The sequence below is a fragment of the Delphinapterus leucas genome, chromosome 9 (genome assembly GCF_059928025.1).
Source record: "Delphinapterus leucas isolate spDelLeu-1000000601 "Yukka" chromosome 9, BTC_Dleu_Yukka2, whole genome shotgun sequence".
NCBI lineage: Eukaryota > Metazoa > Chordata > Mammalia > Artiodactyla > Monodontidae > Delphinapterus > Delphinapterus leucas.
Genome location: NC_143137.1, coordinates 87,911,617 through 87,935,561, shown reverse-complemented (window position 1 = coordinate 87,935,561; position 23,945 = coordinate 87,911,617). Strand labels below are relative to the sequence as shown.

Below are 23,945 nucleotides of genomic sequence, written 5' to 3'. Positions count from 1 at the left end.
CCATAACATTTTTTACAGAACAAGGAAAATCCTAAAATTTATATGGAACCACAAAAGACCCAGAACTGCCAAAGGAATTCTGAGGGAAAAGATCAAACCTGGAGGCATAATCCTTCCAGACTTCAGACTACACTCCAAAGCTACAGTAATCAAAACAATGTGGTATTGGCACAAAAACAGACAATATAGATCAATGGAACAGAATAGAGAGCCCAGAAATAAACCCAGCCTCATTGCTGTGGTCCAGTTAATCTTGGAAGAGGAGGCAAGAATATACAACGGAGAAAAGACAGTCTCTTCGACCAGTGGTGTTGGGAAAGCTGGACAGCTACATGTAAATCAGTGAAATTAGAACACTCCCTCACTCCATACACAAAAATAAACTCAAAATGGTTTAAAGGCCTAAGTATAGGACATGACACCATAAAACTCGAAGAAGAGAATATAGGCAAAGCATTCTCTGACATAAATCATAGCAATGTTTTCTTAGGTCAATCTCCCAAGCAAAAGAAATAAAAGCAATAATAAATGGGACCATATCAAACTTAAAAACAGCAAAGGAAACCATCAACAAAACAAAAAGATAGCCTACAGAAAGGGGGAAAATATTTGCAACTGGTGTGACCAAAATATACAGACAGCTCATACAACTCAATATCCAAATAAAAAAAAAAATAAATAGGCAAAAGACTTAAATAGACATTTCTCCCAAGAAGACATACAGATGGCCAGTAGGCACATGAAAGGATGCTCAACATTGCTAATTATTAGAGAAATGAAACTCAAAACCACAATGAGTTATCACCTCACACTAGTCAGAATGGCCATCATCAAAAAGTCTACAAATAATAAATGCTGGAGAGGGTGTGGAGGAAAGAGAACCCTCCTGTGCTGTTGGTGGGAATGTAAGTTGGTGTAGCTGCTAAGGAAAACAGTATGGAGATTCCTTAAAAAACTAAAAACAGAGCTACCACATGATCCAGCAGTCCCTCTCCTGGGTATATATCTGGAAAAGATGAAAACTATTAATTCAAAAAGATACATGTGCTCTAGTGTTTATAGCAGCACTACATATTTACAGTAGCCGAGACTTGGAGGGCTCCGCGCCCCTAACCCCTGCGTTGTTCAAGGGTTAACTGTGGTTCATACATGTTCACTTTTTTATTGTGGTAAAAAAAACACAGCATAAAAAATTTATTGTCTTAACCTTTTTTTTCCCCCCCCCGGTACGCGGGCCTCTCACTGTTGTGGCCTCTCACGTTGCGGAGCACAGGCTCCAGATGCGCAGGCTCAGCAGCCATGGCTCACGGGCCCAGCCGCTCCGCGGCATGTGGGATCTTCCCGGACCGGGGCACGAACCCGTGTCAGCATCGGCAGGTGGACTCTCAACAACTGCACCACCAGGGAAGCCCTACCTTAACCTTTTTATGTGTACAGTCCAGTAGTGTTAATAACTATAGCACGTGTAATACAACTCTAGAACTTGTTTTTTCACTTTAGAAAACTGAAATTCTCTACTCATTAAACAGCAGCTCCTCCTCACCCTACCCTTACCAATCACCATTGACTTTCTGTTTCTAAGAGTTTGACAACTTTAGCTACTTTATATAAATGGATCATGCAATATTTGTCTTTTTGTGACTGGCTTATTTCACTTAGCATAATGTCCTCAAGGTTCATCCATGTTGTAGCATGTGACAAGATTTCCTTCTTTATTAAGTTTGAATAATATTCCATTGTATTTACATATATTTATTTTAAATCTACTCTATTTCATAGCTAAGTAACTGAAAATTTTAGATTAATTTTATAGTTCTGGGGTGGTGTGTAATACTTTCTTTCCCCTTGTAGACTTCACTTTTTAGTAAGTCCTTGATTTCTTTAAATTAATTAGTTTTATTTATTTATTTTTGGCTGTGTTGGGTCTTTGTTGCTGTGCGTGGGCTTTCTCTAGTTGCGGCGAGCAGGGGCTACTTATTCGTTGCGGTGCATGGGCTTCTCATTGCAGTGGCTTCTCTTGTGCTCTGTTGTGGAGCATGGGCTCTAGGTGCACGGGCTTCAGTAGTTGTGGCACGTGGGCTTAGTTGCTCCACAGCATGTGGGATCTTCCTGGACCAGGGCCTGAACCCGTGTCCCCTGCATTGGCAGGCAGATTCTTAACCACTGCACCACCAGGGAAGCCCCTAAGTCCTTGATTTTTAGGAACCAGAAAATTTGTGTCCACCAATGTGTGGTGCCATTTAAATCCTACAGTCAACTAAGTGCCATAAAAAATAAGGAGCAGCAAAGACTTAAAGCTGCTTGATTGGTATAATCATTACGGAGAACAGTATGGAGGTTCCTTAAAGAGCTAAAAATAGAACTGCCATATGATCCAGCAGCCCCACTCCAGGGAATATATCCAGAGAAAACCATAATCTGAAAGGATACATGCACCTTGATGTTCATTGCAGCACTATTTACAGTAGCCAAGACATGGAAACACCCTAAATGTCCATCGACAAAGGAATGGATAAAGAAGGTGTAGTACTTATATACGATGGAGTATTACTCAGCCATACAAAAGAATGAAATAATGCCATTTGCAGCAACATGGATGGACCTAGAGATTATCATACTGAGTGAAGAAAGTCAGAGAAAGACAGATAGCCTATGAAATTGCTTATATGTGGAATCTAAAAAAATGGTACAAATGAACTTATTTACAAACAGAAATAGACTCACAGATGTAGAAAACAAACTTAACGTTACCAGGGGGGAAAGAGGAGGGAGAGATAAATTGGGAGATTGGATTGACATATACACACTGCTATATATATAATAGATAACTAATAAGGACCTACTGTTTAGCACGGGGAACGCTACTCAGTACTCTGTAATGACCTTTATTGGAAAAGAATCTAAAAAAGTGGATACACACACACACACACGTATGCATGATTCACTTTGCTGTACAGCAGAAACTAATACAACATTGTAAATAAACCATACTCCAATAAAATTTTTTTAAAAAGACTTAAAGCTTCTCGAATACCAGTAGTTATGAAATGGAATCTGGCTTTTGTGTTGTTTTTGTCAATACCAGAAAGACTTAGAGTTCTTTGACCTTTCATGCAACAATTATTGGAGTGATTTCTGTATTCTAGGCATAGGTCAGAGGTGACAAGGAGGAGCTGTTTTCCACTTGAAAGAGAATCGTTTGATAATCAGAGTGATATTGAGAATTCTTCACCTTACGGGACAATGAGAATACTGTAGTTGAGGATATTAAAGTTACAGTTGAGGGTGGTTTAAAGCTAATAAGGAGGTTGAAATAGTTATTGATGAAATACTCATTTCCAGAATGCTGTAAAAGTTTTAGAACCCTGGTAGAAGCATTCAAGATGATGACTTTGCTGTATGAGTTATCCTAGGAAGAAGTTTTTTTCAGCTCTTAATATAGTAAATACTTGTACAGAAAGACTTACATGGTACTTCCCATGTGGTAGGTGGCAGGTGGTAAACATTTTACACTTTCCTTTTGATGAAAGGGCGAAGTTAAGTTTCATTTTTATGTTTCAGTCAGTGGAGAAAGGGAAGTATGTAACGTATTGTAAACCAACTCTGTCCAACAAAACTTTGTGTGATGGAGGAGATGTTCTTTGTCTTGTCCAATATGGTAGCCACAAGAAATCTCTTGAGCACTTGAAGTGTGGCTAGTTCGATTGAGGAACTGAAGTTTTAATTTTGTTTAATATTAGTTAATTAAAATGTCAATAGTCACATGCAGCTAGTGGCTGTGTTATTGGCCAGAGCAGATAGAGAACTTAGGCCCATGTGGTCACAGGCCATTTCTGTTTTGGACACCTGTTTCTTACCTGACTTTGTGTTCCAAACACATTAGTTTCTTCATGCATAAAATAAATATGTATGAATGAATGTGAGAAAAGTTTTCATCCTTCAAAAGATATGTTGTTTCAGATATTTTCTACCTTATTTCCATTATAACTTCTAATTGTTAAACAACAGAATGTCTTTTCCTTATATATAGTATTTTCTCATTTGTTGCAATATACTTGGTCAAATTATTCATTTCTTTAGTCTGGTCTTGTGCATTTCTTTAAAATGTGAGATGAGTTTAGAATATCTCATTAGCAAACTCAAAAGCTACATTTTAGTTTTTAGCTTTGAAACTGTGGGAGAGAAATTAAGACTGACAATTGAGATTCATCATAATGGACTCTCTTTTTAACACTTGACATCAATATAAGTGTTGTCATTGTTCTTTGTTCCATTTACACAATTACTTAAAATCCCCTTTTCCTTCCTTCAGTGTTTTAAATCAGAAACTAGATAAGCAAGTTGTTTTTATTTCTTCCAAAGTGCGAATTTGGGTGAAACGGAATGTGTTCAGGTCAGAAGAATGCTTAATTGTTCATTACCTAGAGGCCATCACACAGTTGGGGCTTAGCAAAAAGACTTGCAAATAAAGTTAATTGTAGTGCTGTAGAAATAAGGAATAATGGAATGGTTGTACTGTTGAACCTTTAAGAGGGTGTAAGCAGGAGTCTGCAAACTGTAGCAGGCTGGCCAAATACAGCCCTGCCACCTGTGTTTGCATGGCCTGTCATGTAAGATGGTTTTTATGTTTTTAAATGATTGAAAAAAATTCAAAAGAAAATTTTGTGACATATGGAAATTATATGAAATTCACATTTCAGTGTCCACAAGTAAAGTTTTATTGAAGCAGTCACATTCATTTGTTTACATATCTATGTGCTTTTGTGCTACAACAGAGACCATTTGCTTACAAAGTCTGAAATATTTATCTGGCTTTTGGCAGAAAAAGTTAGCCAGCCTCTGGTGAGAATGTTACTGAAAGATGGAGGAATATGACATTGTAAGCTAAGAAGTATAGTTTTTTGAAAAGTAGGAAACTCATAACCAGTGCTTAAGGGCTAAAATGGAAATACGCTCATTATGGTGAGTCAAGAAATGTGTATGAAATGAGAGATAAATACGGGTTTTTTCCTTCAGAGAGCCTAAGCTCTGGTAGTGAACTTGACAGCTGAAGGCAAATTTCTGCAGATTTTATGGACTCTGGTACTGCTAAAGTATTGTGTTCTTCCTAATAATAACAAGTTTTATGCATGTTTGCTATTTTGCAGTAGCTCCTTGGAGGCATATCTGGCGTCCAAGGCCTCCTCACAGGCTTCTTCTACCCACCTACTGTAAGCGTCCCTCTTACTTTTTCCTACAGTCTTTTGTTTATGAACTTGTGAACACATCCTGCCCTCGAGACTCCCTGAGAGTAAGTTTGAGCTTAGAGAAATTATTTTTCAGCTCCTTAGCAAAGGCTGACTGGTTACACTTTTTTTTTTTTTTTTAAGGTCATTTGTATTTGGGCCCCAGCCCCGCAGTTTGTTCCCTTGCTTCTTTTTGGCTCTGTCTGCACTTTCCCCATGGCCTACTTTTCTGTATTTCATCTCATTATCCCTCCTTTCCCCTTTGTTTACTTGAAGCTTACCTGCTTTTACCCATCCGGGTCAGATCCATAGTTAGGGTTTGTGGGAACTGTGTGGGAGGAGAATGATACTCCCCTTAGAGAGGAGGCAGGGAGGCGGGAAGGGAACAAGATGGGTTCCACAGATAATTTGGTATGTCTAGGATTTAACATCTTTCTGGGAAAGTGTTGGGAGGTGCAGCCAGGGAGGGAGGGAGAATTTATTATGGAACGACCCTCTCTTACACCAGTAGGTTTTCAAATCTTAGTGTGAGATTCATCCAGGCTACCACTTCCCTGACCCCACCCCCGGAGATCCTGAGTCTCAACTGCATAGGATCCAGGGTAGGTGATGACAGGTGGGATACAAGCATGGCTGGGGTGAGAGCAGGTTGTGGAAGGTCTTGAGGTCTTGTTTGAGCTTCGACTTTTGTTAGTAAGGTAGCTAATATTTTGAGATTCTTCATCAGGAAAGTGACCCTGGGAAAGCAGTTTCCAAAAGAATTATTCAGAATGCATTGGAATGAGGAGGAATTCGAGGCAGTGAGGTAAGCTAGGGGACTGTTATAGCAATTAATATGCATTCATTCTCATTCCAGAAATGATTTGAATTGGTGAGACTTCAGACTTAAGGCAACAGCAGCAGAAAAAGAAAGAATTTGAAAGAGAATTTGAAATTGGAAACAAATCTGATACATGGGATAAAGAGGATGAAAAATGAGAGAATATAAAATAAGTTGTCTTAAATTTTGGAGAATACAGAGTGATATTACCTGATGTTTTGATGAACGAAATTAAGATTAGCTTTACTTCAGGAAAGGAGTAAGTTTCACAGAAGACTTCGCTTTCCTTTTGCAGTTACCTCTTAAAATCTTATTGGTTACAGTTTTACTGTCTTGCTTGATGGTTTTATTATTCTACTTTTATTGTATACTACTGCAGACCCTTTTGGAATGACATGAGATAAAAAATGATACATGTTTTCTTTAGTTGGCATATTTCAAAAATGAAGATATTGAAAATGAACCCTTACTCCCATTACTATTTTGATTTCTGTATGTATTTCCATTTGCATTCTTTTTTTGTTTAGGATTTTTGCCAACTTTATTGAGGTATAATGGACATACAATAAACTGCACACATTTGATAGGTTTTAAAACATTTTTTTAAAGTTATTTATTTATTTTATTTTGACTGTGCCAGGTCTTAGTTGCAGCACATGGAATCTTCATTGTGGCATGCAGGATCTTTTTAGTTGCAGTATGGGGACTTCCTAGTCGCGGCATGCCGACTCTGAGTTGCAGCATGCATGTGGGATCTGCTTCCCTGACCAGGGATTGAACCCGGGCCCCCTGCTTTGGGAGTTCAGAGCCTAACCTGCTGGACCACCAGGGAAGTCCCCATTTGTTAGGTTTTTGATATATGTATACACCTGTGAAACCATCATTACAGTCTTAATTATAAACATATCCATAACCCACAGAAGTTTCTTTCTGCCAAGTTGTAATCCTTCCCTTCTGTCCCTGTTGATCTTCTATCATGTAGATTAGTTTGCATTTTCTAAATTTATGTAAATGGAGCCATACAGCATGTATCCTGCTGTGTCTTGTTTCTTTTAGTCAGCATACCTATTTTGAGATTTGTCCATCTTGTTGAGTGTATCCGTATTTCATTCCTTTTTATTGCTGAGTAGGATCCCATTGTATGGATATACCACAGTTTGTTTATATTTGTTATTTGTTGATGGATATTTATTTTCAGTTTTTGCTTTTATAAAGAACCTGTGGTGAACATTTGTGTATAGGTCTTTCTGTGGGCATATGCTTTCATTTCTCTTGGGTAAATGTGTGATGACTGGATCATATAATAGGTGTATCTTTAGGTTTTTAAGAAAGTGCCAAGTATTTCCCCAAGAGCCTCTACCATTTTTTCCCACCAGCTTATTTAAGACATCCAGTTCCTCCATATCCCTGTCAGTACTTGGCATGGCCAGTCTCTTTTAATATTTTGGCATTCTAACAGGTATGTGGTGACATCTCATGGTGTTAATTTTCATTTTCTGGTGACTAATGCTGTTGAGCATCTTTTCATGTTCTTATTTGTCATCCCTAGATTGTCTTTGGTGAAGTGTCTGTCTTTTGGGAGTGGTGGGGGGCGCGATGTGCAGTTTGCAGGATCTTAGTTCCCCCACCAGGGATTGAACCTGGGCCCTCATCAGTGAAAGCGCAGAGTCCTAATCACTGGACCGCCAGGGAATTCCCTGTTTGGTGAAGTGTCTGGTTAAATCTTTTAACAATTAAAATATATTGGGTTGTTTGCTTATTATTGAGCTTTGAGACTTCTTTTATATATTCTGGGTACAAGTCCTTAATCAGTTATGTGATTTACAAATATTTTCTCCCATTCTGTGGCTTGTCTTTTCATTTTCTGACTTTTTTTTGTTGCGGTACGCGGGCCTCTTACTGTTGTGGCCTTTCCCGTTGCGGAGCACAGGCTCCGGACGCGCAGGCTCAGCGGCCATGGCTCACGGGCCCAGCCGCTCCGCGGTATGTGGGATCCTCCCGGACCAGGGCACGAACCCGCGTCCCCTGCATCGGCAGGCGGACTCTCAACCACTGCGCCACCAGGGAAGCCCTGACATTTTTTTTTATGTAATTTTTTTTTAATTTATTTTTGGCTGCGTTGGGTCTTCGTTGCTGCGCACGGGCTTTCGCTAGTTGCGGCGAGTGGGAGCTACTTTTCATTGCGGTGTGCAGGCTTCTCCTTGCGGTGCCTTCTCTTGTTGCGGAGCACGGGCTCTAGGTGCGCGGGCTTCAGGAGTTGTGGCTTGCGGGCTCTAGAGCGCAGGCTCAGTAGTTGTGGTGCATGGGGTTAGTTGCTCCGCGGCATGTGAGATCTTCCTGGACTAGGGATTGAACCTGTGTCCCCTGCATTGGCAGGCAGATTCTTAACCACAGTACCACCAGGGAAGTCCCCATTTTCTGACATGTTTTGAAGAACAGAAGTTCTTAATTTTGATCAAGTCCAGTTTACCAAAATTTCCTTTTTTTTTTTTTTTTTTTGTGGTACGTGGGCCTCTCACTGTTGTGGCCTCTCCCATTGCGGAGCACAGGCTCTGGACACGCAGGCTCAGCGGCCATGGCTCACGGGCCCAGCCGCTCCGCGGCATGTGGAATCTTCCCGGACCAGGGCACGAACCCGTGTCCCCTGCATCGGCAGGCGGACTCTCAACCACTGTGCCACCAGGGAAGCCCCAAAATTTCCTTTTTATATACATGCTATTTCACAAAGATCGCCTTCTTATGTTTTTTTCTAGATGTTTTATAGTTTTTACTTTTTCCATTTTGAGCTAATTTTTGTGCATCAAATAAATAAATTTTGTGGATCAAAGTTCGTTTTTTTTTTTTAAACAAATGACTATCCAGTTTTTCCAGCACTTTTTGTAGAAAAGATTATTCTTTCTCCACTGAATTGCTTTTGCACCTTTGTCGAAAATTAGTTGACCATATATGTGGACTGTTTCTATTTTTGGACTCTATTGATTTGTCTGTCTTGTCACACTGTCTTGATTACTGTAGATTTAATAATGACTTGAAGTCAGGTGGTGTAAGTCCTCAAAATTTGTTGGTTTTCTAAGTTCTTTTGGTTATTCTAAGTCCTTTGGCCATGGCTAACGGGCCCAGCCGCTCCGCGGCACGTGGGATCTTCCCGGCCCGGAGCATGAACCCATGTCCCCTGCATCGGCAGGCGGACTCTCAACCACTGCGCCACCAGGGAAGCCCAGTCCTTTGTATTTTTATATGAATTGTAGGATCACCTTGTCAGTTTCTACCAAAAAATGCCTATTTTGATTGGGATTGCATTGAATCTATAAATAAATTTGTGATAAATGACATCTTAAGGATATTGAGTGTTTACTCCATGAGCCTGATAATTCTGTGTTCATTTAGGTTGTCTTTAATTTCTTTCAGCAACATTTTATAGTTTTCAGTGTGTTGGTCTTGCACATCTTTTGTCAGATTTATCCCTGAGAATTTAATACTTTTGATGCTATCACCAGTGGTATATATTTTTAAATTTCAGAATTTTACTTTATTATAGTTAGCACTTACATAAATCATGTTTATGATTATGGATTCTGGAATTAGACTTGGATTTAAAATGCAGCTTTGCCACGTTTTTTTAAAAGATTTATTTATTATTTATTTTATTTATTTTTGGCTGCATTGGGTCTTAGTTGCGGCACATGGAATCTTCGTTGAGGCATGAGGGCTGTTTGTTGTGGCTCACAGGCTTCTCTCTAGTTGTGGCATGTAGGTTTTCTCTTCTCTAGTTATGGCGCACAGGTTCCAGGGTCCGTGGGCTCTGTAGTGTGCGGCACCCAGGATCTCTAGTTGAGGTGCGTGAGCTCAGTAGTTGTGGCACGCAGGCTTAGTTGCCCCACGGCATGTTGGATCTTAGTTCCCTGACCAGGGATCGAATCTGAGTTCCCTGCATCGTAAGGTAGATTATTCACCACTGGACTACCAGGGAAGTCCCTGCCACTTTTTTTTTTAACTAACTTTATTTTTTTTAATTTATTTCATTTTATTTATTTATTTATTTTAGCTGAGCTGGGTCTTTGTTGTGGCATACAGGCTTCTCTAGTGCGGTGCGCGGGCTCTACAGCGTGTGGGCTCAGTAGCTGAGGCGCGCCTGTTTAGTTGCAGTATGTGGGATCTTAGTTCCCCGATCAGGGATCGAACCAGGGCCCCCTGCATTGGGAGCGCGAAGTCTTAACTGTTGGACCACCAGGGAAGTCCCTGCCGCTTCTTGTGTGACATGAATTAAGCAAAAGTCATTCAGTCTCTCTGAACTTGTTTTCATCAGTAAAACGGAGAATGCTTATAGATGGGGTTTCTTAACCTTGACAGTGTAGATTCCAGTCACAGCTGCTCAGACTGACAAATGAAAAATGTCTTCAGACATTGCCAGATGTCCCTGGGTAGGGGTGAGACAGACAGGATATAAAAATCACCCCTGATTGAGAACCATTGGTTGTTCTAACTTCATGAGATTACTGTGAGGGTTAACTTGATATGTATGGAAAGTTTAGAGGACTTATCCATGGCAGGTGGTGATTGAGTGATACTATATCACACATTCTTCAAGTTGTTTTGGCAACTTAAGGTATTTTGTTTACTCTAAATAAGCTCAGAATAGACAGTCTCTGGAAAGAAATTATTTAATTATGTCTTAGAGTCCAGGGAACTTTTTTTTTTTTTTTTTTTTGCGGTACGCGGGCCTCTCACTGTTGTGGCCTCTCCCGCTCCGGACGCGCAGGCTCAGCGGCCACGGGCCTAGCCACTCCCCGGCATGTGGAATCCTCCCGGACCGGGGCACGAACCCATGTCCCCTGCATCGACAGGCGGACTCTCAACCACTGCGCCACCAGGGAAGCCCCAAAATTTATTTACTGATTTTATTTATTTGGTTTCACTGGGTCTTAGTTGCGGCATTCATGTGGGATCTGGTTCCCTGACCAGGGATTGAACCCAGGCCCCCTGCGTTGGGAGCATAGAGTCTTATCCATTGCACCACCAGGGAAGTCCTAGGGAACATTTTTAAGAAAAATATTTATTTATTTGCTGCTTTGGATCTTAGTTGCGGCATGCGGGATCTTCTGTTGCGGAACGAGGCTTCTCTCTAGTTGTGGTGCACGGGCTCCAGAGCGTGCAGGCTCATTAGTTGCAGCGGGTGTGTGGGCTCCGGAGTGGGCGGGCTCAGTAGTTGTGGTGTGTGGGCTCTCTGGCTGTGCTGCGCGGCCTCATTGCCCCGTGTATGGGATCTTAGTTCCCCAACCAGGGATCCAACTGGCGTCCTCTGCATTGCAAGATGGATTCTTAACCATTGGACTACCAGGGAAGTCCCCAGGGAAAATTTGATAAATAATTTGGTGTGGGTGTTTTATACTAGTTTGAGAAGGTGTATCTAATTACATGTCTGCGTGGCAGTCAGAAAGAAATGGAGAATCATTAAGAAGTTAAACTGTTGTCTACTTTCTCTTGTGTCACATCTTCCTGGTGTGGTTTTATTATATTATGTCAAAGGTTGTGGATCTCCAGAATATCAGTTATAAAAATCAAGTGTGTTTCAAAATGCCGTTAGCTTCACCTTGCCTGATGGGCATGTGTTGTTTCTTTGCTGTTCATCATTCATTTCATCATCTATGAAAAGAGCACCCTAATTTCATTTTGCAAAATCGTACAGTATTGAGAGTGTTAGTGGAAGTGCAGCTGGGGGGATCTTGCCTTAGCCAAGAGATAGGCACTGGACACAGTCTAAACCTGGAGTTTCCTCCCTGGAATTTGCATCCTGTGCCCAGTGACTGGAGACCCTGTGAGGTTCCCTGTAACCTTCTAACAACTCTCCTTCCCCTTTTTTCTGAATGGAGTTGGTTATAACAAATTGATGTTTACCCCTTCTCTCAAAGAGCATAGATAAAATCTGCAAAGGGCCCAGAATTGCTTTGAAAACTGATATATAAGTATGTACTTTTCATACATACTATCTTATCTGATTTTAACATCATATTTCTTTGTCTTCATTTCTTTGATTTTCCTACCAGTGGAGGGCTGTTTTGTGAGAATAAATCTGATCTACAAAAAAATGTCATCTGAAAAAAAAAAAAATGTCATCTGAGAATGTCCAGCCTTTTTTTTCCCGATATGCGGGCCTCTCGCTGTTGTGGCCTCTCCCGTTGCGGAGGACATGCTCCGCACGCGCAAGCTCAGTGGCCATGGCTCACGGGCCCAGCCCCTCCGCGGCATGTGGGATCTTCCTGGACCGGGGCACGAACCCATGTCCCCTGCATCAGCAGGCAGACTCTCAATCACTGCGCCACCAGGGAAGCCCTGTCCAACCCTTTTGAGTAAATTTTCTTAGGTCTGTGTTCGGTGCTATAGACTTCTATGACTGACACAGTGAAGTAATTTTAACACTAGTAAGCCAGAGAGTAGGAAATGTTTTACATTCAAGAAAGCCTCTCATTTCCCATTTTTAAAAGACTGTTATTCCTTCATAGGTTGGAATAGTTTTAGTATGTTTAATTGTAGGGATGAACATCTCTGTCTCAGACTGAATAACAGGCAGAGGTTGTAGAAGTCCATGGTTCATCCTATGGAGGGAATGATGAAAACTGACGTTTGTTGTCTTTCCTATCTCTTGTCTTGGATGCAGATGGCCTTTCTGGATATTTAGAAGGAGATTGATTAGGACATGGCTAATCTTGTGATTGCCTGATGAGTTTTAGGCCAAGATATAGTTTGAGGAATTGCAGTCTTGGGAAGTGGATGATGTTAGGTAGAAGTTGGTAAGCTTGTTAATTAAAATAGAAAGATGGCCAGTGCCAGCTTCCAGGGCGTCCCTTTTAATGGCAGTTTAACATTTCTTGGGAAATTAAAGCAGAAGGCATTTGTTAGGCTTCGTTTACTATTTAACTTTACTTAGATTAGAAGTAAATTACTGTGCTTAAAGGATCTTGTTTTAAAAGATAGACTTGAAGCTTCCATTTTAGGAAAGAGTTCCATCATTGGTAGGAAACTGGTATTTAAAGTGTTAGTATTTAGTCTATTAAGATTATATAGTACAGTTTTAACTTTGTTCTTTTAGACATAACTGTCTTTGTACGGTTCACGTGTGAATGTTTATTCACACGTGAAAGTTTTATTCACTCCCAGAAAGTTTTAACTAACATCAAGGTGTTTTGTTTGTTTGATTTGTTTTATGGTTGGGAAATTAGTATTGAAAATATAACATGAGTTCTGAAAATATCTGTTATGCCCTTTTAAAGGAGGGCAGTGGTTGTGCTTTGCTTGTTTGCGGATCACAGTATCTGGAATTTCAAAGAAGATTAGCAGGTGATCTCAGTAGAAACCCCCTGTGCTGTTAAAAATTGTTGATAAAAATTCATATCCTTTAATCACAGGAAAGCCACTGGAAAAACACTGTCATGGTTGTTTTCTTCATAGTTTATAATAGATTAGTAGCTATACATTAGATTGTGGGAAAATGTAGAGTAGGCTGGGATGGCTGGGGGTACATATGCCATTTATAGTGAAAGATAATAAAACTGCTCTCTATATGTTGTAGCTTGTATTTGAAATGTTCTCATTACTCTTTTCTTCAACTTATGTATCAGCAGTTCTCAAACATTTTTGTCTCAGGACCGCTTTATGCACTTAAAAATCATGGAGGACTACCAAATAGCTTTTGTTTATGTGGGCTATATCTTATCAATATTTACTATATTAGATTTATCAATATTTATTAGAAATTTAACTTAAGTTAAAAATTATTTGTAAGTAAATTTATTGTTATTTAAAATGATCACATCATGGTCACATAAATAACATATTTTTTAAATGAAAAATAGCTTTTCCAAAACAAACATTTACTGAGAAAATTGCATTGCTTTACATTTTTTGTAAGATTCTTTAAATGTCTGACTTAACAGAAGACAGTTGGATTCACATATTTACTTCTTTGTTCTGTCTATTGTGATGTACTGTTTGCATTGAAGCAGGGGTCCCCAACCCCCGGGCTGAGGACTACTACCCGTCCTCGGCCTTTTAGGAACCTGGCGGCACAGCAGGAGGTGAGCGGCGGGGGAGTGAACAAAGCTGCATCTGCCATTCCCCATCGCGCTCCCCATTGCTTGCATTACCTCCTGAACCATTGCTCACATTACCGTCCGAACCATCCCCTCCCCTCACCCCGTCCGTGGAAAAATTGTCTTCCATGAAGACACCGTCTCTGGTGCCAAAAAGGTTGGGGACCGCTGCGTTGAAGTATATATGAAGGAAATCTGGCCTTGGATAGGTTTACTGTTAGGAGAACAGTGTTTTTATAGCCTTTTCACATAATTGTGGATTTTTTTTTTTTTTTTTTTTTTTTGCGGTACGCGGGCCTCTCCCGGCCTCTCCCGCTGCGGAGCACAGGCTCAGCGGCCATGGCTCACGGGCCCAGCCGCTCCGCGGCATGTGGGATCTTCGCGGACCGGGGCACGAACCAGTGTCCCCTGCATCGGCAGGCGTACTCTCAACCACTGCGCCACCCGGGAAGCCCAATTGTGGATATTTTTTATTACTACACTAAAACTTGGCAAATGTTAGAAGAAAGGTTGGTAGAAGAAAGGTTGTATTGTGGAACCTGAACCCATAATGATGGACTTTAACATAACTGTTGCTTTAAAATCTGTTGATTTTCTTGCAATTTAAATGACTTTTCCCTCCATACATGATTATGTAATATCATTTGGAAAATATTAGCTTACCGAGTTATGCAGATCTTCCAAATGTTGACACATACAGTAATCAAAATTAACACTTGTTAACATCTTATCAGAAAGTGTTTAATTATTGAGACCGGTCACACTTAGGGTGGCAGGTATAAGTTTTATAGATTTCTAATATTCTCTTGCAACCTTAAATTTTATCATCAGCAACAAATACTTTCATCTGTTTTTCTTTAATTGATAGGTTCTCTTCACCCATTTTTAAGAAAATGTCTGCCATATACCCAAGTCTGAGTAAGCATAATTTGTATATATGTTCTTTCAAGTAAAAATGATGTTTCATGAAAAACGTGGCTCGTTCAGCTCACAACTCAGACAGTTGTCCGAGTGCTTTTTCTTGAGAGAGGTATCATATTTTGGTGGGCAGCAGTAGTTTTTATGTGCATTTTGTTACACAGAATTTTTAAAGTATAAGCATGGAGATTAGTAAAAATAAATTTTACTTCCTCATTAAGGACCTTCTTAAGTGAAAAGCCCCCCCCCTTTTTTTTAAGATAGTGGTGAAGTATACACTGACTGGTACAGGTAGGGATCATTGCTTTGATTCCTGCTAAGGCACCAGCACTTTTACCCACCATTATTATTGCACCATCAGTGGAAGAAAGCAAACAGTATTTTAGTAGTATTCTCAGGGGCCACAGAAGTCCTTGAAAATATACCATCTGAACATAATCAGCTTTGCTTCTTTCTAATTTGTGTATGTTTTATTTGGGCCCTGCTTTGAATGAACAGTGTCACTCAGCATTCAAGACTTAGTTATTACTGAATTTTTCTGGAAATCTCAGTTTGATGGTATTTCTTCCTTCAGCATTTTGTTACAGTATTTAGCACAATGTGATGGTGTGAGCTTCTTGAAGATGAGAACTGTCTATTAATCTCATCATATTCTCCTATTCTTGATGCATAGTACCTAGATCACAGTACATGACCAGTAAATGCTTGTGGAATGAAGGAGGTGATTGAAACAGACATATAACAACGCCAAACCTAGCCTGGGATCTTTACTAAAAGAAAAAATGGCCCTGTATACCTGTATTTAAAATTCCTGAGGGAATGTTTTTTGGGCACAGAACATTAAATATTATTTATAATGATGACCCAGAGTTATCATAAAAGATAAAATTATACTTATTGGTCTTTGTGTGAGAACAGGATTTCCATGACTAATTAATGCAAAAATGGATCAAAGGAGCAAGTTTGAATGTCTGTCTTTGTTGAAAACCCTTTGTAAAATAGGAAATAGGAATAGAAAGACCTTTCCTTAAAATCATTAAAAAAAAAAAAAAAATCAGGGCTTCCCTGGTGGCACAGTGGTTGAGAGTCCGTCTGTTGATGCAGGGGATGTGGGTTCGTGCCCCGGTCCGAGAAGATTCCACATGCCGCGAAGTGGCTGGGCCCCTGAGCCATGGCCGCTGAGCCTGTGCGTCCGCAACAGGAGAGGCCACAACAGTGAGAGGCCCGCGTACCGCAAAAAAAAAAAAAATCAGTCTTAATGATAGTCTTGATCATGGTAAATGTTATGTATATTACCATTTCCATTAAAATCAGGAACTAGATTGGTTGACAGTTCTCCCTCATTGTTGCTTGGTGTTAATTCTGTAAATGTTGGTGCAGTCAGATATAAAAACTAAACAAAACATATACAAATTAGAAAGAAGCAAAGCTTATTATTTTTAGATTACTATGTTGTCTACTTGAAATCTGAGAATAATATGTATTTTGAAAATTATAATCAATAAGAGTTAAAGTTAACTTCTAAACAAAAAAATCAGTAATTTAAAAGTATTTCAACAATAATGAAAACCTCTGTTTACAAAAGAATACCAAAATTATGATTTCTCTTTTGTATTGACATTTAAGCAGGTAAATAATTTGGACAAGTTACATACTTAGAACATGAACAGTTAAGGTCAGTGCTTTTAACTTGTGACTCTTAGGTGAGACAGATTATTTAAAAAAATCCTGTAACAATTTCCCCCAAATTTATTCAAAGATAAAGTTTCAAGTCAACTTTTATTTTTGCCTCATAATAATTTCAGATGAGTACTGTGTTTATCTTAAAGCATTTTCAGGTTTCAGCTGTAGGAATTACATTGAAAAGCATTTTCTTATTTCTTTTTTAAAGTTTTTTTTTTTTTTTAGTTACGAGAAACTTGAAACTTAGAAGTTGAGCCAGTAGCATATTAAATCCCCAGCACCTGTCACCTAAATTAAAAAATTATTAGTTTTGCTCCATTTCTTCTATTTTTTTCCCTTTTTGTGAATACGTTTTAAAGCATAGATAGGATACATTATTTCACTTCTACATACTTCCATATGCATGACTGTTTCAGCATGGGCTGCCATAAGAAAATACCATAGACTGGGTGGCATGAACAACAGAAATTTATTTTCTCACAGTTCCGGAGGCTAGAAGTCTGAGATCATGTTGCCAGCAAGGTCGGGTTCTTGTGAGGGCCATCCTCCTGGTTTGCAGACAGCTTTCTGGCAGAGTTCTCATTTGGAGAGAGAGTAAATTCTCGGATATATCTTCTTATAAGGGCACTAATCCCATCACAAGGGCCCTACCCTCATAATGTCATCTAAACCTAATTACTTACCAAAGGCCCCATCTCCAAATACTATCACATTGTTGGTTTAAGACTTCAGTGTATGAATTTTGGACTGGGGAGAGGGGATACAATTCAGTTCATAGCAGTGTCTACAAGATTTGTACATTTTCTTGTGCATAATCACAGTGCCATATTATATCCAACAGAATTAATAAAATTCTTTGTTGTCATCTAAAACCCAATCTATATACACATTTCCACAGGTACTTAGTCATTTTACAGTTGATTTGTTAGAATTGGGATCCAAAAATAAGTCCATGTGTTACATTTGTTTGTTATGCTTTTTAAATCTGGGTAGCTAAAAGGGTGGTTTTAAAAAGCAGTGCAGTGGCTTTTTCTTTCAAAAATAATTGTGTAAAAAAAAAAGTGAAGGAGAAAAAAATAAAAAAAGGGAAGAAGGAGAAGGGAGGGACTGCTGTAGAGTAAAAGTAACTTAAAATGCAAAATAAACAAATGTAGTATATGGATTTTTTTTTTGGATCCTTATTCTAACAACTCAGCTGTAAAAAGGTGGGAATATCCTGAATTCTTTAGCTCCAATATTCTAGAAAATAGGGGCGTGTAAACATTTGAATTTTAAAGAAAAAAAATTCCAAATGTATTTTAATTAAATGAAGATTTTTATAGTTCTCACAAATTACCATTGTATTTTAGTTTTAAAACAGTCTTAACACATGAATGAAAATTTTATGTGAGGATATTGTTAGAACTCAAGATACAGTTAACTCATGATACAGCTTTAAAAACTTCTCCAAAGCTGAATTCATCACAGTAGTTCTATAAAAGTTTGCAAAGAACACTACTAAGATTTTAAAAAAAATTTTTAATTTATTTGGCTGCATTGGGTCTTAGTTGCAGCACGTGGGATCTTTCGTTGCGGCATGCAGGATCTTTCGTTGTGGCACGAGGGCTTCTCTAGTTGTGGCACGTGGGCTCAGTAGTTGTGGTGCTTGGGCTTAGTTGCCCTGCAGCATGTGGGATCTTAGTTCCCCTACCAGGGATCAAACCTACGTCCCCTGCATCGGAAGGCAGATTCTTTCTTTCTTTTTTTTTTTTTTTTTGCGGTATGCGGCCCTCTCACTGTTGTGGCCTCTCCTGTTGTGGAGCACAGGCTCTGTATGCGCAGGCTCAGTGGCCATGGCTCACGGGCCTAGCCGCTCCGCAGCGTGTGGGATCTTCCCAGACTGGGGCACGAACCCATGTCCCCTGCATCGGCAGGCGGACTCTCAACCACTGCGCCACCAGGGAAGCCCGGAAGGCAGATTCTTAACCACTGGACCACCAGGGAAGTCCCTGCTAAGATATTTTTGACTGTAGTAAATATTTGAGGTGAAATAACATTATTGAAATATGATTTTAACCAGTAGATGGCAACAAATCAATATCTGAATGTAGTTTTAAGAAAATTGCAGGAGAAATAGTATAAGTCATCAACAAGGTACATTAGATTTTTTTCCACAAATAAACATTTTGTGCTTATGTCTTTAATATATGCTTGCTTGCTTGCTTATTTATTTATTGCTGCATTGGGTCGTAGTTGCTGCGTGCGGGCTTTCTCTAGCTGTGGTGAGCGGGGGCTACTCTTCGTTGCGGTGAGCAGGCTTCTCATTGTGGTGACTTCTCTTGTTGCAAAGCACAGGGTCTAGGTGCGCGGGCTTAAACAGTTGTGGCACATGGGCTCAGTAGTTGTGGCTGATGGTCTCTAGAGCGCAGGCTCAGTAGTTGTGGCACATGGGCTCGTTGCTCTGTGGCATGTGGGATCTTCCCGGACCAGGGATCGAACCGTGTCCCCTGCATTAACAGGTGGAATTTTCTTTTCTTTTTTTTTTTTTTTTTTTTTTTTGCGGTACGCGGGCCTCTCACTGCCGTGGCCTCTCCCGTTGCGGAGCACAGGCTCCGGACGTGCAGGCTCAGCGGCCATGGCTCACGGGCCCAGTCGCTCCGTGGCATGTGGGATCTTCCCAGGCCTGGGCACGAACCTGTGTCCCCTGCATCGGCAGGCGGACTCTCAACCACTGCACCACCAGGGAAGCCCCCATTATTTGCTTTTTAATTAGAAAAATTAATATAGATTTTCTTTTTATGTGATATGCATTGTTCATTTTAAAGCCGTGATTTATTTTTGATAGTTGGATGATTATAGTTGTATTTAAAAACTGAGCATTACTGCAGTTATTTGGTTTATTAGTTGGTAGAAGCTAGTAATCAGTGGTGATTTGGGGAATTATTTATTTATTTATTTTTTAAAGTATAATTTCCATTTTATTGTCTTTCCAGGGGACAGTATTTCTTTAGTCTTTAAGAACTTAGCTCCTTATATGGGCTTTGGTGGAGGTCGTGGGGCAGCACCAGCAGGTCTAAATCGGGGTGGAGCTGTTCGGTCCTTCCGGGCTTCCCGAGAACGATGCTTGACTACCTTGCTCTGAATGGCACAACTCACGCAGTAATGCACTTTCACATACAGCTTGCGAAGCACATAGGCGTCGAAAACACTCGCTTCGGAAATGTCCCTGACGGCTGCGGCCTCTACGAATGACGAACTTCTTAATGGCCTTATCCTTGGGCATGCAACGGGTACAGTTGGGACAGCGAATAGGCTGAACATGGCCGCGGCCCTTTTTGGCACGACCATTGTTCCTTATTTTCTTGGTCATCTTGGAAGCGAGGAGGCGGAAGAGTGGGAATTATTTTTATTTGCCTTGCTTTATTAGAAGTTTAATAATCATCTAGTTAGTAAGTAATGTTATTTAACTTAATAAAAATAAGTTTATACTTTTTAAGAAAACAAACTGTAGAACTGTGTGATAGAAAAAATTGGGAAAAATCTGTGTTTATCAGTATGGGTTATATTTCCATGATTATTGTAATGCTGTGTAAATGCTGTAGATCTGTTGGTATTTTTATCAACTATACACACAGCATTGCATCAGAAAGTTTGATACCTGACACAAAAGTGTAGCACCTTTGTGAAGTTTTCCAACAACTCAGCACTATATATTGTTGATGGATATGTGTATATTCTCTCTCTGTTTCTCTGTCTCTTATAAAACTTTATGAAAACGGACTGGCAGGGCTACACCAGAATGTTACTGCTGTTTGGAAGTAGGAGAGGAAATTGGGACTTGAGTTTGTTTTAAAGGGTTAATTTAGCTATTTTTTGTAATATTAGCAGTTGTTAATTCTGAAAAGCCGGAATGAATCTTTGTTAACAATACTTTTTGTTCTTTTCTGTATCTTTTGAATTAAAATAGACACAACTGAACATAAATAATCCTGAGCAGAGCAGCTAGTGATTACAAAATGTTAATTATTTGTGACTTCAAGTTAAAAAATTTAACAATATATACATTTTGCATTTTGTCCATATATACAAACTAAATGTCATTATTTATTACTTGATAAAGTAAACATTTTAGGTATTATTTAATCTATACTCATCTTTCTGATGTAAACTTAATGCATCACAATTTATATAGTTACATATTTGTAGGCCTTTTGGTGGTTTCTTATTTTATAAACGTCCCTTTGGCAGATATCTTTTGTGCAGTTAGTTCTGAGAGGAGGAAGAGTTAATTTTTGGTAAATAAGAGTCTATTGAGTCTAAAGGTAAGAGCAATGCTATAGTTTCTATTATTTATTTTTAGATTGTCTTTATTTTTATCGGGTTTTTCTTTTTTAATTGATCTTTGGGAGTTCCCTGGCGGTCCAGTGGTTAAGACTTTGCCTTCCAATGTTGGGGGGGTGGTCAGGGCAGGGGGTTGTGAGTTCAATCCCTGGTCAGATAGCTGGGATCCTACCTGCGTCATGGCCAAAAAAACCCCCAAAAAACATAAAAAAAAAGAAGTAGCAATATTGTAACAAAAATTCAATAAAAGACTTTAAGAAGTCTTTAAAAATTCAATAGAAGACTTTTTTTAATATTTACAATAATAAAATTGCAGTTTAGTTGATGTACAACGTTCTGTTAATTTCTGCTGTCCAGCAAAGTTATTCAGTTATATATGTATACATCCTTTTTATTTGTTTATTTAAAATTTATTTTTATTTATTTATTTATTTATTTTTGGCTGTGTTGGGTCTTTGTTGCTGTGTGTGGGCTTCTCATTGCAGTAGCATCTCTTGTTGCAGAGCATGGGCTCTAGGCGCCCAGGCTTCAGGAGTCGTGGTTTGCAGGCGCAGTAGTTGTGGCGCATGGGCTTAGTTGCTCTGTGGCATGTGGGATCTTCCCAGACCAGGGCTTGAACGCGTGTCCCCTGCATTGGCAGGCGGATTCTTAACCACTGCGCCACCAGGGAAGCCCTATACATCCTTTTTAAAATATTCTTTTCCTTTACAGTTGATCATAGGATGTTGAATGTAATTCTCTGTGTTATAAGTAGGTCCTTGTTTATCCATTCTGTACATAAAAGCTTACATTTAGATTGTCTTTAAAAAGAGCAAACTAATGTACAGTTCTGTTGATAGTATGTATGTACTTCCCCTTCCTCCTCCCTGGCAACTTTTGGCTTCATGTTTGATTTAGTTTTGTTAGGTGGATAAACGTAGGTGGCTGTAAAGAACGTACTTTTCCCATGTAATGATGTATTGTGTAGGAATACGTGTGCTTCTTAGTACTTTAAAATACCATCTTTCATCACTTGCCCTTGTTTCATTTTCTCATTCACGGTGGCCCTGGACTCTTGGCTGCCTGTGGCCTTGTGCCGCTGTTTTCCCTACTCTTCATTTGGCTGGTTTCTTGTTCTTCCTTAAGCCATCGGCTTTGATGTTGTGCCTCAGAGAATTTTTTCATGACCATCCCATCTACAGTGCCTCCTCGGTTGTGTTCTCTTGGAACAGTGTGTCTTTTCCTCTTTAGTGCTTACAGGAAGTTTCCATTGCCTTTTGTGCTTTTTGCTCATCTCCCTACTAGACTTTAGCTCTGTGAGATCAGGGGCCTTGTGTGCTCTATTCAAACATTCTGAAAATTCAGGGCCTACATCAGTGCTTAGAATGTTATGTGCATTTTAAATAGTTGTTGAATGAATGAACTCTAAATTTAAAGACTTAACGTTTTACATGTCAGAACTCGTTTAACTTTCTTCTGTTCGTTCTGTAGTAATGATACTCCAAAGCTAGAGTATGCTTTCTGGATCAAGATTTTGTTTTCTTGGATTGGAAGAATCAATATTGTGAAAATGACTATACTACCCAAAGCAATCTATAGATTCAGTGCAATCCCTATCAAACTACCAATGGCATTCTTCACAGAATTAGAACAAAAAATTTTACAATTCGTATGGAAACACAAAAGACCCCGAATAGCCAAAGCAATCTTGAGAAAGAAAAACGGAGTTGGAGGAATCAAGCTCCCTGACTTCAAACTATACCATAAAGCTACAGTAATCAAGACAGTATGGTACTGGCACAAAAACAGAAAGATAGATCAATGGTACAGGATAGAATGCCCAGAGATAAACCCACACACATATGGGCACCTAATTTATGACAAAGGAGGCAAGAACGTACAATGGAGAAAAGGCAGCCTCTTTAGTAAGTGGTGCTGGGAAAACTGGACAGCTACATGTAAAAGAATGAAATTGGAACACTACCCAACACCATACACAAAAATCAACTCCAAATGGATTAAAGACTTAAATGTAAGACCAGATACTATAAAACTGTTAGAGGAAAACATAGGAAGAACACTCTTTGACATAAACCACAGCAAGATCTTTTGTGACCCACCTCCTAGAGTAATGGAAATAAAAATAAACAAATGGGACTTAATTAAACTTAAAAGCTTTTGCACAGCAAAGGAAACAGTAAACAAGACAAAAAGACGACCCTCAGAATGGGAGAAAATATTTGCAAATAAAACAACAGACAAAGGATTCATCTCCAAAATATACGAAAATATATGGAGCTCAATATCAAAACAAACAATCCAGTTAAAAAATGGGCAGAAGACCTAGACATTTCACCAAGACATACAGATGGCCAAGAGGCACATGAAAAGATGCTCAACATCACTAATTATTAGAGAAATGCAAATCAAAACTACAATGAGGTAACACCTCATGCTGTTCAGAATGGCCATCATCAAAAAAATCTAGAAACGATAAATACTGGAAAGGGTGTGGCGAAAAGGGAACCCTCCTGCACTGTTGGTGGGAATGTAAATTGAACAACTATGGAGAAACAGTATGGAGGTTCCTTAAAAAACTAAAAATAGAACTACCATATGACTCAGCAATCCCACTACTGGGCATATACCCTGAGAAAACCATAATTCAAAAAGAGTCATGTACCACAATGTTCACTGCAGCTCTATTTACAATAGCCAGGACAAGGAAGCAACCTAAGTGTCCATCATCGGATGAATGGATAAAGAAGATGTGGCACATATATACAATGGAATATTACTCAGCCATAAAAAGAAACGAAATTGAGTTATTTGTAGTGAGGTGGATGGACCTAGAGTCTGTCATACAGAGTGAAGTAAGTCAGAAAGAGAAAAGCAAATACTGTATGCTAATGT

General features: G+C 39.4%; 1 protein-coding gene and 1 pseudogene across 7 annotated transcripts in view; one reads left to right on the top strand and one right to left on the bottom strand.

Annotated features, from left to right (window-relative positions):
• Nucleotides 1-23,945, top strand: part of SRPK2 (SRSF protein kinase 2) — a 225,738-nt gene that overhangs the window by 22,649 nt on the left and 179,144 nt on the right. The gene's annotated exons all lie outside the window — the stretch shown is intronic.
• Nucleotides 19,258-20,872, bottom strand: LOC149748450 (small ribosomal subunit protein eS26 pseudogene; annotated as a pseudogene).